Source organism: Hippopotamus amphibius, chromosome 12, assembly GCF_030028045.1.
Source record: "Hippopotamus amphibius kiboko isolate mHipAmp2 chromosome 12, mHipAmp2.hap2, whole genome shotgun sequence".
NCBI lineage: Eukaryota > Metazoa > Chordata > Mammalia > Artiodactyla > Hippopotamidae > Hippopotamus > Hippopotamus amphibius.
In genome coordinates this window covers 57,322,537-57,342,007 of record NC_080197.1, presented here as the reverse complement: position 1 = coordinate 57,342,007, position 19,471 = coordinate 57,322,537, and the positions used below count along the sequence as shown (strand labels likewise).

At 42.5% G+C, this 19,471-nt stretch overlaps 1 protein-coding gene across 9 annotated transcripts in view; it reads left to right on the top strand.

Annotated features, from left to right (window-relative positions):
* The first annotated feature begins 1,547 nt into the window (after positions 1-1,547).
* The window catches only part of PPFIBP1 (PPFIA binding protein 1), a 174,073-nt gene continuing 156,149 nt past the window's right edge, over positions 1,548-19,471 (top strand). For all 9 annotated transcript variants that reach the window (XM_057700825.1, XM_057700832.1, XM_057700831.1 and 6 more), the window contains exon 1: positions 1,548-1,720. The gene's annotated coding sequence lies outside the window, so the exon portion shown is untranslated. The remainder of the gene's footprint in view (positions 1,721-19,471) is intronic.

The window sequence follows — 19,471 nt, the reverse complement described above, 5'->3', positions numbered from 1 at the left end:
TGACACTCACTTTACAGGGTAGTTGTGGGGCTTAACTGAGACACAGTGGTGGACCCTGTACATTCCTGCTACAGTTTTTGGCAGAATGGTGAAACGTATGACATGTTGTCATCCATCAAAAAACAAACAATAGGGACTTTGCTGGTGGTACAGTGGTTAAGAATCCGCCTGCCAATGCAGGGGAGCAACTAAGGCGCCAGAACTAATGAGCCTGTGAGCCCCAACTACTCAAGTCCTCGCTCTAGGGCCCACGTGCTACAACTACTGAGCCCTCGTGGCTGCTTCAACTACTGAAACCCTCACACCTAGAGCCCGTGCTTCGCAACAAGAGAAGCCACCGCACTGAGAAGCCCACATGCTGCAAGGATGAGCAGCCCCGGCTCACCACAACTAGAGAAAGCCTGCATGCAGCAATGGAGACACAACACAGCCAAAATAAAAAAAATAAAAATAAAAAAAATAAAAATAAAATTAAACAAAGACAAAAACCCCCAAACAATAAAAACCAACAGAAAGTCAATAATTAATTCATTGTAATTCCAGGAGATGACGGATAACGTATCTGTATCTCATATCAAGAGGGCCACTTTTCACCATTCAGCCCTGCCTTGGAGTAGTTATTAGGCAAATTGAAAGATCCATTTCCTGAGAATCTCTGTTCTGCTAGCCAGGGGTATTAGCCTGATATCCGCCAGGGTAAACGTTAGTTAATTCTTAATTGATAGCTCAGCCACTGCAATTGGTTCCATTCAACAGTAATTATTCTCATGTGGCTTGCTCAACTCAATTGTGAGATTTCCCCCCGCTTTTCAGCTGTGCACGAAAACAGCAGCCTTAAGGTCTTTAAAAAGGTAAATAGTAATTGTTCTTCGGAGTTTCAGTTTTACTTGCCTGGGAGCTCGCGTGCCGTGATTTTCGTCGCTAAATGCAAAAGCCGCCCACATGGTCGATAACACCCCTGGTTAACAGTCTAGAGGATTCTCCTGCATATCTTCCCGAGGTGCTTTGAAGTTCTAAATTTCCCGTCTGAGGGAACGCCCAGCAGCCCCAAGATGAAAGGGCAGCAGAGCGAGCTGGCGGTTTCCTTTATTTGCCTGCCTTCAAGCTGGCCATTTTCTGCTCCACGCGCCGCCGGCCCCGGACTTGCCCGTGACACAGAAGCGACTGTTTCTCCTTCAAAAGGGGGCTCGGGTCGGTTAGTTTCGCTTCTGACCTGGGAGATGTAAATGAGCCAAGAAAAGTTGAAAACAGGACCCGCGAGGATCTTCGCCGCATCATTACTGCCCTTCCCTCGGAGATAGCAGGAAAGGCAGCATTTTTTTTTCCATCAACACCCACTTGCAGCCCTCGCCCGGCTCAGCGAGGAATGTGTAAAATCAGTGGGCGCCTCTGAGGGACAGTCCTCGGGCCCAATCAGCGCGAGCCGCGGCGCGCCGGCGCCTCCCCGCGCGCTCTCATTGGCCGGTTCCTGCGGGGAGGGGGGAGGGAGGGCGCGAGGGAGGGGAGGTACCTGGGGCTGGGAGTGATGTCAGCTCCCAGCTCGGTGCCTGCCCGGATTCCTGACGTGGTGTAGGGCCGAGAGGGTGGGGAAGGCGGGAGCGGGGCGGGAGAGGACGCGGGGGAGCCCGTGTGCGGCGGGGCCGGAGCGCCAGCGCTTTGAACTCCGGGCGAAGGTGAGCCCGAACTTTCGCAACTCGCGCCGGCGGCTCTCTTCCCTCAGGTAAGGGCGTTCGGCTCCTCTCGGGGACCGGAGGGCAGCGGCACCGTTGTGTGCTTGCAGCGGCTGCCGCTCCTCTTCTCCGCTCGATTTCCTTTTCCAGCTCACTCTTGTTTCCCAGTGGGAAAGGGCGCTTTTGGGGGGGTGGGGTAAGGGCTTAACTCCTGGGGCTCCCAACTAGCTCAAGCGTGAAAAATACCTCCAGGATAGGACGTGTGAGATCTTGTCTGTCCTTAAACCCCGCCCCCCCAACACACACCCTAGGCTCCTGATAATACTCGAGAACCCCAGTCAGAGAAGTGGGGTGTTTGTGTGTGTGTGTGGGGGGGGTGTTTGAAAATGTCATAAAAAGTTTATGGGATATCGACTCTTTGAGAGAGAACAAAAGTTTTGTGTGTTTTTGGCTCCCCTGTGGCCTATTACATGTTGATTTAAATGAAAGTCTGTCACTGTTATTCATATTCTTATATAGTAACAGAAAAAAATCCTTTTGTGTACTCCAGTCAGGATGTGAGAAATTCACCTGGGGAGTGTATTCATTATGAGCTTGTGGGAAAACCGGTCTCTTGGGGGCACATTTCAACGCCAACTCTTTTTCACCCGTATTTTAACGGAGAATCCCTTCGGTTGCCAACTTTGTGATCTGGAGGGGTTAGGAAGGCTGCTGAGAATCTTCAGATCTGTTTTCTGTGGCGGTTTGAGAGACGGATGAGGGCTGGTAGTTGTTTTCATGGGTCTTTTTTAGACAAGGGAGTTTTAACAGGGAAATGTGGTGGAAGGCGTGGCATGCAAACTCTTAATTATAGGAACACGAATTTTTCAACGTGTGGGACCAAAACAAATCCTTCCTTTCAATAAGAAGTGCAGACAGCAATAGAAGAAGAACTTGATTTAGTGTCCCAGTTTGGTATTTAGGGAAAGCAGTTGCCTGTTGAGAGCAAAAGGGTATTTTGCTAAGTGGACGTACAGAATTCTGATTTTTTGTTTATTTCCTGTTTCAAACCTTTTCTATTTTTGCGTGGAGATTTGTGTGCTAGGGTCACTACCAGGGTGTGATTGACTTTCTGAGGAAAAAATTGTGGAGTCATAAACTGATTCAGAACCCTCATGTGTCAGTGCAAAGGCTCTTTCTTTTGGAGAAGGAAAGAAAGTGTCTGGGCTGAGACTTCTGAGTCAAGTTTCCTTTTTCTTTCACCAGAGTGCCTCAGCAGTGAGGATCCTTCCATTGCCAGGTCGGGAGGAAACGGGCGTGGACTTCTTTGTGAGTCCAAAGCTGCATCCCAGGTGCCTGTACGTCAGGGCATTTCCGGGAGAGGAGGAAAGAAAGAAGCCACATCATTGCATCTAATAAACCCAAGTCGGGAAGTGTGGAGATACAGGACTTCGTCAATGGGGTTCTCCCTCTTTTCTAGCCAGATGACAATTAGGTTTCAGGGCGAAAAAGAAGTGTTTTGTTTTGCTGTTGTTTAGAAAAACACCTGGATTTGTATTGTTCTTGAAAAATTTAATTAGCACAAGCTGGATTAAGAGCAGGCTTTTTGCAAAGGCAAGGTGTGCTTGACTGGAAAGGCCAGAAGATTTTAATTTTGGTCTGTGCTTTGGACTAAGAAACAGAAATTGCCTAATGTCGCTGAAATAATGGTGATCAAGTCTTTTCTGTTTATGTTCTGTGGGAAGTACATACAACATACTGTATTTTCCAGTGTACTTTTTCAGCAGGAAAGAGCAGGCGGTGAGGTAGAATTCTTATGGGCTGGTGTGAGCTCACTGGAGCCTTGGCTGTTGGAGTGTTCAAACTGCTGTTGGTAATACCCAAAGACAAAGCTGCAGAAACCAGTCAAGTAGTATCTTTAGGATGTTATCCTGATGTGCCAAATTCAAATTTACACTCCTTTTCAAGAAACGAGTCCTGGCTTAGGGACTTGAATATATCAAAGCTTTAAATTGCATTCACAGTTTGAGTAGCAACAGTAATTTTACATACTTAGTTTTAACGGATATATCTCTTTCTCCATCTGTGTGTAGGAGGCAGATGTGGTATAGTAAAACATGGTACTTTTAAATGACAAAACTAGAAGGATGTTTGAGTTATGGAGAAAGGTAGGATCAGGTTTTAGTTAAATTCTTTGACCAGCAACTATCATATTTATGATAGCTACTTTGAAAAAAAGGATAACCTGGCCTTTGTGGACAGGTGTTGACTTGAAACTCACGGCACACTGTTGTTACAGATCAATAGTGCAGAATTTCAAGGGCATTGTAGACATTTTTGGGAAACAAGTTCAGTGAGAGAGAGTTCATTAACTGTTTCTGTAGTCTTTTTGTCACTCACTGTACCAGCGTGAGATAGTAGGTAGAACAAGGTCATTTTTTCCCCTCAGTTACTGACTAGCTGACTTCTTTTTAAAACTTGTCATTCATATTCATGAAATATTTGTATTTTTTTAGTTAATTTAGATTATGTTGGTAATTTGTTACATTAAAAGTAACTTTTTGAGGTTTTCATCTCCCATTTTGAAAAATGTGTATATCCCAAACAGCACATTTTTCAAACTGTTAACTAAAAGAAGACCTCATTCATCATTCTGCCTTTTTATTACATTTCTGACTTGATTTGAATTACCTGTTCAAAACAGTGAGTGAACGAGTGAATGAATGTATGACTGTGCATTCACATTTGGGTCTGTGTCTTGATTCTTTATTAAAGACGTGTTCCTTCCAAGTGAAAACATAGGCAAGAGATAGTGCATGATGATGATGTTTTTATTCCCAGAGATTTCCCTAGAAACTCATATTACTTTTGAAATTAAGAAAAAAAATCCCAGTTGAGCAGCCAATTGTGAAATCTTTCAGGGAACCATGATTTTATTATTGTTTTTTAACTGTGGTGGAACAGATAAGTTTAAATATGAGATTCAAAGTTAAGGTTAGTGACACTGGATGTTATTTGGGGACAAAGGGAACAAAATGTCTGTTCTGTGGTCAGCATTTCCCTTCACCTAAAGGTTAATAATTTCACAGTTAAATCAGTCATCAAACTGACCTCAAATCGACACTATCCGAAAACTGCTCTGGGCTTGTGCAGTTCCTTGCATCTGTGGTATATTATGTCATTTGCTTCTCAAATTCATAGCAGTGCATGTCAGAACCATCTTCCTAGCCAAAAGCCTACAGCTTTTGTCACATATATCACCATCATGAAGACTGATGCTTTGTTAAATGGAGCTAATGGATTAAAAAAACAAAACTCAACTAACCCACCCAAGAAAATAAAAAGACTTTTCTATTTCTTTTACATTCTTTATTTTAAATGTAGTAATTATTGATGCTAGTTTGGCATTGGCTGATATTGTTTCAAAAAGCCAACTGGTGGGGGTTTCTTTTACTTCAATACTTTTTCCACTTTTAAGGATCTAAAACACCAAATAACTGGATTTTAGATGAGAAAGTGGGCCCTTCCAGGAGTTTTAAGTTTGCACACTTGTTAGGCAGTTTTTAAAGGAGAGGAGGGTTTGAGTGAAATCTCTTCCAGTCTGTACTCCTTGAAGAACTTCTGTTTCTGAAATGTGGATTTGGACTCTGATTGATCTAGGTGGGTGCATTGTCTCAGTTTGTTACTGAACTTTGGTTGCGTATCTCCCTAGAACTTGGTGTGACTCACATTTTGACGGGCCCACATTCACATCCTTGTTTTTGTTGGCAAATGTAGAGTTCAGAATAGAAAGATCATGTAGTGGTTTCTGTATAGCGGTGCACGTAAAAATGCCCATGGCTGAAGGAATTGTACAAACTCAGATTGCATCGACTGTCAGTCATTCTGGTAAATGCTCGTGTCTCAAATATGGGCCGTGGAGGAAGAAGATCAAGTACCATAACTTTTGGGGCTGGCCGTAGATTTTATGGACACCCTTTGAACTCCAGAGAAAGGCTAGGTATTTTCACCTCTCCTTTAACTTAGAGAAATTAAGCATTTGACAGAAAAACAGATGCAGCTTCAAGAGAGCAGGTGTGTTGATATTATGTTGTGTGCGGATTAACAAAGGAAAACTTAATTTTACCTGATGAGACAGAGACTAATGATGCCGTTTTCAGTTGCAAGTCGATTCATAAGTAAGTGGCCCATTCTTTAGGCAAGCAAGGTAGCTCTTGGGAAGAAGTTGGTGGGCCCATTGGGAACTGTTTTACCTCTTCCATGCTGTGAATGTAACTCTGAACCGTATCATTGAATATGGCTATGTCATCTTGTGTTTCCTGTGAGCCTAGGATATAGTTCACAGAAGTCCTTTTGGTGGCTTTCTGTCACCCTTCTCTCCATATATAGTACTTTTCATAAATATAATCTTGCCATCACAGAATTGTATGAGGTTTTTATGAGGAAAGTTCATTGAACTTAATTTATTTGAAAGAAAATGAAAACAAGGCTAAAACTCTGTGGTCTACTTAATATAATAACTTGATAGTGTGGCTGCAGTTGCATAAATAATATCCCTGCAACCACTATCTTTTTCTAAAAATGCTTCTCATAACATCACGTGGTCGAGGGTTTTATTTTGCTTGCACTGGAATTTGAACACGCTCTACTTTTTCTTACGAATGATGGAAGAGTTGAATAAGCCTGTAGGGTCTCACCTAAAATAACTCTGGGATGTGCGTGAGTGGGAGGAAAGGAAACAGTGACGACTCAGAGGAGACACTGATTGAACCTGCGAGTCTGCCAGGATGGTTTGTGTGAAGTCGCCTGGGTCTTGGTGTTTTTCCTCTGGATCAGCTGCTTGGATGCTTCTGTAAAACTTTCACATTCTTCTGGCCTCCACCCCCATCAGTGGGTGACTTTGCACAACCAAGAGGACTTTTAAACACAGATTTAGGGTTCTTTTATTGCTTTATTCTCAGGTACCTTGATTCTCTAGGATCACTTGCATTCTGCATTACCCTGTGGAGCAGACACAAGTAGATGCCCAGTCATATCCCTCCTACTCACTTTTCCCCTCCATTTGAACCATTTTAATTCACCATCATGGTCAGTTAAAAAAAAAAAAAAAAAAAAAGTCTTGATTTCCCAGAATCCCTTGCAGCTGTGTGGTGTCTAAGTGACATAGTCCTGGCCAATGAGATGCAAGTAGCTGGGAGGGGCTCTTCCACACACTCTTATAAGGGGACAGCCTCTGTGAGCTTGTCTGTGAGGCTGTGGCTCTTTTACTTCTTCTTTGTCCCAGGAGCATGGATGTTGTTTTCTAAATGGAGAAGCCATCTTGTGACCAAAGACAGGATGCTTGAGGGGTAAGCTGGTTGGGAAGGTGATGGTCTTCTGGAACGCCTGCGGCAGACCTGGTCTGCCCACCTCTGGATTTATTTTGAGAAAAATAAATCTCCATTTGGTTCAGCCACAGAAGTTGGGTCTGTGACTTGAAGCTAGGTTTGATCCTGAGTTTAAATTTTAAAAAAGTTATAGTTCATCTTTTCTCTCGGAAATAAAAGGCAACATCCTGGATGACAGAAAGAGGGTTTGGACTTTGGAGCCCTACAGACCCTCAACTTGAACCTTGGCTTTGCTATTCATTACAGTCTAATCTTGACAAGAAGTTTAACTTCTTCGGGTCTTAGTTTTCCTGTCTGTAAAATGTGGTGCTGATGTTTGTCTCATAGAATTTTTGTATTAGAAATTATTAATAGGAATAATAGTGACACATTTGGTGCATAGATTTTCAACACATGGGGACAGCTGTTACTGAAGACGAGTACAGTGAGGAGCCTGAAGAAGGGGAGGCAAATAATTCAGCTTCCAGTAAGTTCTCAGTAAACATAGATGGAACGGCTGGATGGCAGATTAGCTTTGTGGCTGCAGCCACTTGCCTCCATCTATTTACCACTCATCCCAGTGCCCATCTCTGACCCTCAGCCGCACCTGTCTGCACCGGATTACTTGGAACTCTTCCGTTCTCTAACTTTGGTTGAAAAAGCAAAGGGTGTTCTTATGACCATTTTATTACCTGTAAGCATAGAGATGAAGGAGGTGGGCTCCAGAGTCAGACAAATGTGTTATAGATTAGAATCTCCTGTCCTTATGAGCTGTGTGGTTTTGTCTTCTGTGAAATGGGAATAATTGGGTGGACTATGAGGATTACATGTGATACTATATGCAAAGCATTAACAGCTATTTTCCTGGCACACAATGAACACTGGATTCATGACGGATATTGTTACTATTTCACTGAACATTTGTTAAACAATTCTCGGCCTTGATACAAGGTCCTCTTGGAGGTATAAGAACAATTAAAACATCGTCTTTACCCTTAAGAACATGCATATGCAGGAGATGGGGACAGAAACGGGGTGACCCTCCTTACACATAACCATAATGAAAAACAGTTTTGAAAATGATTTAGCTGTTAAAAAATTGGGGAAAAATATACTCACTTAAGCAGATGTCTATGATACATATTTTAAGAAAAAAAGCCACCAAGCATATATAAGTTATATTTGTCAATGCAGGGAAAAAAATAGCTAAATGGGGTGATTTGTGGGGGATGGGATGAGGATGGCAAGGAAGATGGGGGCCTTTAATTTTTTTATAGCATATTAATGTCTATTTTGCAACATTTATGCATTACTCTTGAAATATAAAAAGTATTAAAGTTTAAAAAATCAATTTCTTGGGCCTCTTGAAGGTAGGTGGTGGAAGACTGTGCTGTGAAAGAGCAAATTGGGCTATGAACTTGAGCAAAGGATTGGATTTAGTGGGATCCCATGCGAGGAGATAGGATTGGAATGGACCTTGAAGGATGAGTAAGAGATTTTGAGGAGGCAGTGGGGGGGAAATGAGCACACTTGGGTTTGGAGCAAAATGCAGGAAATAATGAGATTAGTTTTAGAGAAAGATAAGATGGAACGGTCAATGTTGTTAAGAGAGGTAAGATATACTATAGCCATATCTTAGAGGGTTTTAAAAAGAGTGATAAGACTGTGCTTTAAAATGAGATTTTCTGTGTGTGTAAGTTGGGGAGGGATCTGAGAACCATTACTTTATAAAAATGACTCTCGAAATGGTATGTTGAATGTTAGGGGTTTTAGGTGGAGCAAGGGGAGCAGGCAGGGATAGAAGAACCTTAAGAAAGGCACACAGCGAAAGTTAAATTTTAACGTGAAATATAAGATTTGATCATCTGCAGTTTGAGATTCCATCTCGACCCACAGTAACCTACCTTCATTTTCTCATTGTGTAAATGCAAAAAATCATAGAATCTGTCTCATTAGGTTTTCCAGCGAATGACAACAATGATAATAGCTAATGCTTACACAGTACTTGGTATGTACCAAGCACTATTCTAAGTCTTATATATTTTAACTTAGATTTAATGCCTACATCAGCCCTGAGAAAAGGTATGTTCTTATTCAAGATGAGAAACCTGAGGCACAGAGAGGCTAAGTGCATTTCCCAAGGTCACACAGATGGTGTGTGTTGGACTCAGGGTTTAGACGCAGACAGGTACACTCCCCAGGGTAGGTGTCCTCCGCCACTTCACGTGACCGCCTCTGGCTTTGTTCTGTATGTGGCGTGTTAAAAGCTATTAGGAATTGTCTGTTCGATTTTATTCACATGAAGATGTTCAGCAAGAATTTAGAAACTCAGGTTTGGAGTTTAGGCAAAGCCCTCGAGTGATGGACCACCTCCACAGGGCTGCTACCTGAAGAGCAAGAGTAGGTGAACTTGCCAAAGAAGAGAATATAGAATAAAAAGAGAAGCAAGTACACAACCTTCAGGGAACTCTTGACATTCAGACACGGTCAGGCCAAAGAAAAGTCATTAAAGGTGATAGAGCAAGAATGACCAGAGAGGTGGATGCTGGTGGTGCTGGCGAGGAGATGAAGCACACCCAACACAAGTGGCCCTTCCACACCACCCAGTGCCACAGACTTGTTACAGAGACGGGTCTGAGAAACGGCCCCTGGTCAAGCTGCCAGGCCGTCTGTGAGCTGGGAGAGCAGTGTCAGCACAGTAGACGTGGAATCCAGACTGCAGAAGACTGAGGGGTATGTGGGAGGTGATGAGCCGCAGGCTGTCCTGTTAGCCCAGCCTTTCAAGGACTCGGACAAGGAGAGGCGTGCTCGGACAGTGTGGGTTTGAGGAAGGTCCACGCAGAGAGGGTGATAGGAAAGCAGCCAATAAGAGGGGAGAAGGGGAGGGTTAGACTGAAATTAGGCAGAGTGCGGGCTATCTTTGAAATCTTTAAGGATGCTTCTTCAGATGGAGTGCAAGAAAGGATGGGAGAAAGTGGGAAAAAATGGGATTGGAAGAGATAAGAGCTGAGTGAGTTCACCCCAGGCAGTCTGCAGTTTTCTTTCTTTTTTTCAGTCTAATAGGAGGCAGTGAGGAAATTCATAGACAAGTAACCCAGGCTCCTGAGAGCCTGGCTCTCGGGATTATTGGGACAGAGGAAAAATTTGAAAGAATGACAGAAGTCTCTCATCTAAACAATGCAAACTGACACATTTGCCAGGATATGTCTCCAGGCAAGAAATTAAATTATTGAAGTGGAAAGTAGTGACACAAAAAAGAAGAAGAGAATGAAGTGAGACAAAGGAAAACTTGACTGTATTTGAAGGAGGAATTTTTAGACACCAGACCGAGTGGTTTGCAGAGCAACTTCCCAGGGGAAACCTGACCGCTCTGAGGGCCGGGAAGCGGCCTGGTTCCGGAACTGCAGCCTGCGTTTGGTTAACACTAAACCACTAGAGCACCAAGGAATGCTCTATAAGAGGGAGTTGTCCAAGAGAGACCTCTGCATTACATGCTGCTCCTGGTAAACTGAAGGTCTTGAATCTTCAGTTTAATTATTTCTAGAAAGATCTTTGGCTGAAAGACATTGGGTTGCAGTGTTTCAGCAGATTTGTTGTTGCAGTGACATGAGTGGGATGAGAAAAGGACTGACGTAATCTCATAATTAGGAGTTTGGTGCTAAAAATCAGCACCACTCCCATCAATCCATAGGTGGGTCCTTTGGGGGCTGCCTTGAATGATGTCAGTAAAAACGTATCCAAATGTAGGCAGCATATTTAGATGGGCATAATATTCTTGAGTTCAGTGGTTCTCAGTTGGGCCAGCTGCATAATTTGCGGAGCCCAGTGTAAGTTGAAAATGTGTGGCCCCTTGTTCAAAGAGCAGGAAAAAGTGCTGTTAAAGGTACTAACATAAAACACTTCTCCTTTTCTCCCATAGTCTCTCTCTTTACTCGTCACAGTGTTTATTTGCTATTTAATGTCATTCTAAGTGAAGGAAAATTAAAAATAAAAACTATCAGCATGACTTTTATTGTTCATCTTTATATTATGCAATGCCAGTGTTCAATGCAAATATAAGAGCATTTAACACGTATTACTGAAATCACACACTTTGTAGTATTTTGTAGTTTGTAAATGCATTTGTATATTCTTCTTACCAGAACAGAGGAAACACCGCATAAAACTGACTACCCTTATTTCACGTCTCAATTTGCACAGTCCCTCAATCTTTGGCTTATAGAAGGAAGGACTGAAAGGAAAAAGAAGCGTGGGTTGCTCTATCTTTCCTTCTCCTTCTATGCCGTCCTCTTCAGCAACAGTGGTTGGTTAATACAGGGGAGTAACGGGAGTAAGAGGATATGAAAGGATTCTTTGGTTGTTTGTGTTTCTTAGAAAGAAGCTGCCTTGTTTCTGCATGTCCAGCAAGTTCTGGATTGAATGGAAAGCATGGCCTCTTGTTGCTGTCAGCACCCACCCACCTGCTTACTCAGTTGTGTTTGTAACACATTTACCTTGAGTCTTGCTGAAACCCCATGCTTGGTGAGTCCGCTGAAATTCTGTGTTTATGGGACACTGCGAACAGTATTATGAACAGGGCAGCCGCACACGCGTTAAGCAGCTCTCCTCTGCTCACATGCACACTGCTTTGTGCCACTTGACCTCATTTACAAAGCACAAGTTCCAAGTGTGAGTTATTAGGAGTCTTGATGATGACAGCAGAGCATTAAACCAGGTGTGGGGCCTTTCTGAGCGTGGGGTTCTGGGTGTGACTACAGGTTACAAGTCCATGAAGGTTGTCCTGATTCTTAGAAGTCAGAGAGCTCACTTTTAGCCTGAGCTACCCTCTGAGTTTCAAGTCTCAGCTTCATTATCAAAGTTTTCAGTGGGTCAGGTTTGCGTGTGGTATCCTAGAGACCCCCTTCGTGGCCATCAGCACTATCATTTTTGCCTTTCAAGTGTTTTCTGAATCACTCTCCATTCTTTCCACCAGTGCCATGGTTTCCATCCCCATCATCTCTGACATAGACCCTGCAGTTAGTCTCTTCCCTGTATTCTGCACCTCATCTCCAGACACATCTTCCAAATAAAACTTTGGTGCAAGGCCACCCTGCCTGATCCCTGCTTTGACCTCTTGCGGGCTCTGGCTTACAGCAGAGTTCTCATACTGGAGGGCCTGGGTTGGAGGCTGCCTGCAGACAGGTTTTGTTTGATCTACACAGTATTTTAAGGTATTTATGCCAGTACTTAATTTTTTGGGGGATTTCACCTGTTGAAATTCAGATTTAACAAAGAGAAGATCTGGCTGCTCTGGGTTCTTGTTTCCTTGGGCTGTGCTGGTGCCCTAGAGAACAGGAGAGCCTGTGGACACGGGGAGGAAGACTGACTCTTCGTTCTGGCAAAACCTTTGCTTTCATAGATCCAGAGCATGTATTTGCCTGTTGTTCTCAGGGAATATGCTGTGAAGCAATTAGAATGCTGATCTTTTAATTTTAGAAATTAAGTTCTCCCACTTCTTAATGTAAGTTGGGTGTATGCTTTGTAGCAGCCCTTGTTTTTTCTTTTTTCTTTTTGTTTTTTTTAGCCCTTGGTTGCTTTTTTAGCAGAAAGATTTCTTAGGTCTCACCTGGTCCGTGTCACCACTGTGTCACTGTGATGTCACTGTGTCATTTGTGACCTCATCTAATCTTGGTCCAAGCTCGTCTTCCGTGCTCGCCTATGCTCAGACACAGGCTCTGTAGCCCTGGAGTGGGTAAGTCCTCTGAACCTTCTACTTTTCCTATTGTTTTCCTCTTTGCTTAAACCCTTCTCTTTCCTCTAGACCCCCTTAAAGTAGTTCACCAGGAGACCCTTGCTGAGAGCCTCAGTCTGAGCTCAGCCTGCAAACTCTGCTGGAAGCAGTATTTAAATTTTTAGAGTTTTAAATGCTGCAGTACCAAGCGGGTGATGAGTTCAGGTTGTTTGTGATGGTTCCTTCCAGCCCAGTGATTTTTGAGATGCCATGATTCTTCCAATGCCTGTGCCTTTTTATTATCATGCGTTTGGTATCTAGTTGTTTTTTGAAGTTGTACTTTGTGATAAGAGCTTTGCTTGTGCCATTTCACTGAAATATGAGGGTGAGGCTAGCATTATCTCCATCTTACATGTGAGGAAATTGAGTTTTCCCCAAAACTGATGCTCCAAATGGCTTCTCTCTGGTTATATCTTAATTCTTCAGATAGATTGTATACTTGTTGAAGGCCATGACTGTGCCTTTGTTGCCAGGCCCTGCTACCCAGCAGGGAACTCAGTAAATGTTTAAGTGATGAGAGTAATGGTTCATTCGGCCAAAATGCACTAGATGAGGGTCCACGGGGATGCAAAGGAGGCCGAAGTAGTGTCTGTTATAAGATAGGCCTCCTACCTATGCACAAAGACATAAGATAGAGTTTTGGATCTTGGGCTGTGGATTTAGATAAACCTATACCTATTTCTCAATTTCTTCTTTTGTAAAATGGGGCAATAATAGTACGTACTTTGCAGCAGTGGTTTTAAACTGGGGTGATTTTGCCCTGGAGGAATCATTTGGCAATGTCAGAAAACACTTCTTGGGTCACAACTAGGGGTGGAGGGAAGTGACATTAGTAAGTGAAGTCCAGGGATGATGCTTAACTTATCCTACAGCGCATAGGACACCCCCTGTCCCTGCCCAATGACAAAGACATGCCCGGCCCCAAATGCCTTGTAGGCGCCTGAATTTCAAACAAGATAATGAACGCAAAGAATTTGACATAGTTAATTGTTACTCTAAGAAAACAGTCTCAAAGACTGCAAAATCATCTTTTGGGAGGGCGAACCCCAAAACGCTTAATTTCAGAACCTCTGTGATTCTTGCTGAGGAAAAGCCTTATGCTAAGGATTTCACACTCTTCTGTGTAGAAGTGATAGACTCACTGGAGGTTGTTTGTGGTACACTGTGTACTAACATGAGCTGGCGTGGATTTATCAAAGCTGTAAAAACAATGATTAATTTTTAGGGTGTTCCTGGTAAACTTCCTGCTTGCTTAACTGGTTTGTTCTGTGGAGATAATTTTGGTGTGTAGGTTTAAATCCTCTGATGGAAAATGTTTTGGTTAGTGAATTTCCAAAATATGTTTTGATAAGTGGGACATGAGAAATTTTTGTTTTCACATCCAGAAGCCTATTGTTTTTGTAGCCCGAAGTTTAAAACAAAGTCGCTTTCCCTGCTTACTGCCTTACCTGCCTACCACACAGTGTTTTGGTATTTGTAGGAGTGGCTTGGAGAGCTTTTGGATTTCCATCTATTGTCTTTTTGTGTGGAGTTGAAGTTGAGACTGTTATTTGAATTTTTTGTAATTATAAAAGTAATATATGCACCTTCTAGAAGATTTGAGTACTATAGAAAAAAACATAAAGAAGACAGTTTTAAAAAAATAGTCCTCAGTATTCCTGCCACGCAAAAATGTACTACTCTGTGTTCTTCCATTTTTTCTATTCATAAATTTTTTTCTGTATTTGAAATATTTTGAGTGTATAATTTTGTGTCCCACTTTTATTTTTACTTAACATTGTTTTATTTTATTTATTTATTTGGCCATGCAGTGCAGCTTGTGGGACCTTAGTTCTCCAACCAGGGATTGAACCCAGGCCCACAGCAGTGAAAGCGCCGAGCCCTAACCACTGGAATGCCAGGGGACTCCCCGTAATGTTTTATTTGCATGTCCTCATACTACTATAATATCTCTAAACATTATTTCTGAGGACTGTGAGATATTCCATTTTATGGGTGATTCATGATTTATTTAATCCCATCACAGCACATACAGCCTGTTTTCAAGGTTTACTGAGCATCTTTCTGTATTTCACATCTTTTCCTGTCTTTATAAGAGATGACCGGAAGTAGAACCAAAGGGTATGCATCACAGTGCAGGATATCTTGATCCATATTGATATCAGTTGCCAAAACGTTTCTACTAATTTTTGCTGCCATTAGCAGAGCGATATTCTCATTTTAATAACATTTGATAGCTTTCTAGGAGAAAAAGTATCTTGTTTTTCTTTTTTATTTATTTGCTATTCATGAGGTCAAACATGTATATGACTGTTGGCCGTATTTCCTGTTTAACAAATTGTTTATATATTGGGTTAGCCAAAAAGTTCATTCAGTTAAGTGGATATGTTGTTCAATAAAATTCTTGGTGAAAATGAAAAATTTGTCTTATTTTTATGGAAAACCAAATGAACTTTTTGGCCAGCAGGATACTTTTCCCATTTTATCAGCTGGGAATTAGTATTCTCATTTGTCATAAACTCTAGTTTATGTATTTCACTTATTCACCCTTTTTCATAGTTATTGCAAATATTTTCAACTCATTTTTTCCCCTAATTTTTCTAATTTTCTCAAACAAAAATTTTTTGTTTTTAGTGATGTAGAAGTTTAAAAATTTTATGTAGTCACATCTTTTGATTTTCTTTTCCCCCTGACGTTTTCAACCTTCCTTCATCTATATTCAGATGAATCCTGTCTGCGCTGGAAGTCACCATACTGAGTGATCAGTGTTTAAAATTCTATCTCAAAGTAGACTGCTGTCGAGTTTCCTAATGAGGATAAGAGTGCTTAGTCTAATATGGGCACCCACTGTGTACTATGGAAAACCCTTCACACCAGTGTGCGTGCGTGCGTGTGTGTGTGTGTGTGTGTGTGTGTGTGTGTTTAAAAAGAGAGAGAGAGAATAGGGAAAGTTGTTGAAAAAAGATGAGGCTCTTGTTGGGCCCCTGCTCATTTAGTTTTGTTTTAAATTTCCTTTGCCTCAGGGTGGGAGTGAGCTTCCTACAGGCAGGGGTGGGTTCCAGAGATTCCCAGGTGGGATTCCCAGGTGGTTGAGTGCCTGGGACTGGCATCTGGCTGAGCCAGCCGTGGCTGTGCCTGGCACAGAACGGGCCCACAACAATCTGTTTAGTGCAGGGGAGACAGGACCCCTCCACTCCTCACCATCAAGTTCTGTGCTGTCAGGCTCCAGGCTGTGTGCTGCGCAGCCTCCTGGAGTTGGCTCCCCATCGGGCAGATGGACTCACGGGAGCCACAGCCCCGCTCACCTGCAGTCCCCAGCTGCATTAGCCGAAGCCTGAAGAGGGAGGCAGCAATAACAAGCAGTGCTCACCTGGTCTGCAAATTTGCTTCACTCGGGCTTTTTAATGTGTTTCTCACCTCAACTTTATGAAGTTAAACACTATTTTTCATCTCCATTAATTTGGAGAAAACCACTGCTCAATAGAAGCATAGTAAAAATCTGGAGCTTCTGACTCCAGAGCTGACCCCCTACTTATGGAACAATTCCATCACTGTAATTTCTGGGTGTAATTTCTTGGCGATGCTGTCGGGCGGAGTAGCGGCAAGTGTTTTAGGTTTTTGAGTCAGATATGTCTTGGATGGAATCCTAAGATAATCATTTCTTAGCATTGTGACTTGGTTTTCACATCTCTAAAATGGGAACAGCAGTGCCTGTCTTGTAGGAACATTAGATTAAATTGAGATAGTACGTGCAAGATGCCCAGCACAGTACCTGGCCCTTTCATTGTGGGAGCTCGGTAAGGATGCTTTCCTGGTCTCAAAGCCAAAAATCCTGCTCAGACTTGGGAAATTTTAGTAAATGTTATTTACATTTATATTTAAGTGCAAGAAACATTTCTTTATCTGTCTTACTTATTTTCCTGTTCAGTAGATTTTCTTTTCTGGTGGGGCTAAGTAGCCTACTTCTCTGAAATCCTTCTGCTTGGAGAATTTCGTGATGAACCCCCAGTTTAGGACTATACTCACAGCCAAAATAAAACATGCTTTGTCTGTGTGTTTATGTAAAAAGCACAGACAGCTCTCTAGAAGGGCAATAACTCAGGCATTCCTTTACACATAGTTGAGAATTTTGACATTATTCATGGAGTTGTTACTTGTCCAAGTATCATAAACATTCAGGTAACAGAGGAGCCTTAAAAAAAAGTTATAGAAAACCACAAGAAAATACAAAGTTGTCAAATAACTCAGAAGAGTTACATAAATCTTCATTTTTTCATATCATATAAAAGCTGAGTTAGATCTGACTGGTCCTTACGCTAGACTTTGTTAACCACTTAAAAACTTTGCTGGTAGTATTATTTCTGCCTAAAGAATTTCGGCATGAGGGTTGTCTTGCCATTTAACTTCAACTGTATGTTTATTCAGGCTTTTCCATTTTAGTAAACTGAGTCAAGTAATTATAAATGTTGTTTTTGTAGAATTACATTATAATCTAATGCAGTCTTGTATCTATGGAGTTAAAGATAGCCTTCGGGAATCTTCTTTAAAAAATGCCTTGGACCTTCTTATTTTTTTGTCCCTGAAGCCGTGATTGCGTTTTCTTTTCTTTCTTTCTTTTTTTTTTTAAAAATAAATTTATTTATTTATTTTTAGGCTGCATTGGGTCTTTGTTGCTGTGTGTGGGCTTTCTCTGGTTGTGACGAGTGGAGGCTACTCTTCCTTGCGGTGCACGGGCTTCTCATTGCCGTGACTTCTCTTGTTGCAGAGCATGGGCTCTAGGCATGCGGGCATTAGTAGTTGTGGCTCGAGGGTTCTAGAGCACAGGCTCAGTAGTTGTGGCGAACGGGCTTAGTTGCTCCGCGGCATGTGGGATCTTCCCGGCCCAGGGCTCGAGCCCATGTCCCCTGCATTGGCAGGCGGATTCCTAACCACTGCGCCACCAGGGAAGTCCCTGCATTTTCAGCAATACCTCAACCTAGTATTGGAATAGGGAAAAGTTAATGAGGATGGGGCTTTAATGGGTTAATAGATAATGCTCTTATTCCTATTCTGAGAAATTTAGATCTGTAGCCTTGTGATTTTTCCATTTGCTGCCCTTCCTTTAGTAGCAATGGAGAGACAAGGATGGGAAAGCCTTTAAAAAATATAATTTATATAAATTCATATATTAGAGTTGTGCTTTTATATAATTGATACCATATGTCTATGCTCTACAGAGAAACGTGGATATAGTTAAGTATCAGTGAGTAAGTGAAATTTACATGATTTCTCAGTTCCCTTTTATGTCTCAAGTTCAAGGATCAAAGTGAGTGAACTATTGGCCGAATCTTGGGACTGTTGCAAATGGAGTGTAGTACATGAGAAAATGCCACACCCAATTTTAATGGTCAGTAGGCAATTATTTTCCTAAAATTCCAGGCCCATTGTTTGATTTCTTAATTTGCAGCCAGAGTGGGCCTTTGGGGGCAGAGTGAGTAGCGAAGCTAATGTTTAAGAGAGCAAGTTAAGCCTGGGAGAACAGAATCCGTGCTGACCTGACTATTGATTCACAGGATACGAAGGACCAAAGACTAGGCTTTGTGATCCTGAGATGACAATCCAGTGCAGCCCTGTGCCCATCACTTCAGCCAAATCATTTTGGCACCAGCCCTTTGAACAAAGCCTGAGAACCCAGCAGGTTTTACCAGGCATTTCTTATTGCTGCTGGTTGGCTTGTGGAGTAGGTAGAGTAATTAGTTCTTGTTAGCACGCCCACAAGCTGTAATGCATCCACTTGCAGCACAGAGATGCTTGCTTCTGGTCCTGAAACCATAACATCCCCACCTGATCTCTTTCGTCCCAGCATTTTTGTATTGCAGAAACAGAATGCCAACTTGGCAAGAGTAAACTCCACCAGGTGCCCCAAATAACAGTAGCAAAACCTATCGATCAGGGCACGAAGGCTTTCCTAAGAACAATTACTGTGTCTAGGAAATTGGTGAGCTGTTGAAAGCTTTTCCTTCTTTTTTCCCCTCTTGTGTATGTGACTGACGTGAACCAGGTCAGTCACAGACACTGAATACCGGTAGTCGTATAACTTATCCCCTAGCCTCTTGTCAGCCATACTCCAGAAGCTGTAGTCTGTGTCAACAGAGTCTGAAGTGTTTGGAGTCACTGAGTGAGAGACCTTTGGTGGTGATTTGTGACCCTGTTCAGGACCACGTGCCATCGGTAGTCCTTGTTCCCATGAAATATAGGTCTGTATATGAAGGTGGGAGCCAGAAAGGCAGAAGGAGGGAGACAAGGTTTGGGGGCTTTGCAGACAAGCCTGGAGAAATAAGTAGACAAATCGCAAATTGGCAGAAATTTGTATGAAAGGACCCTGGAACCAAGAATCTGGCAGTCTGTTCCCAACATTAATCAGCTGTGTCATCCTGGACAAGTCACTTAACCAGGCATAAAGCTGAGATAATAATACCAGCCTAGCCCTCACAGGGAGAGCTGTGAGGGTCAGGTGAGACAGTGTGTAAAAAGCTATAAAACATTAAGCAGTAGTACGATTTTGAGTTTTTCATAGGGAGTACATTATCTGCGTTTTTAACATTCTGAACCCAAGCCTCTGCTGTTTCCTTTGACTCCTACTCCTGTGACATCCCTAACTCCATCCTTGGGCTCTATCCTGGGCTAGAGCCTGGATGACGATGAGG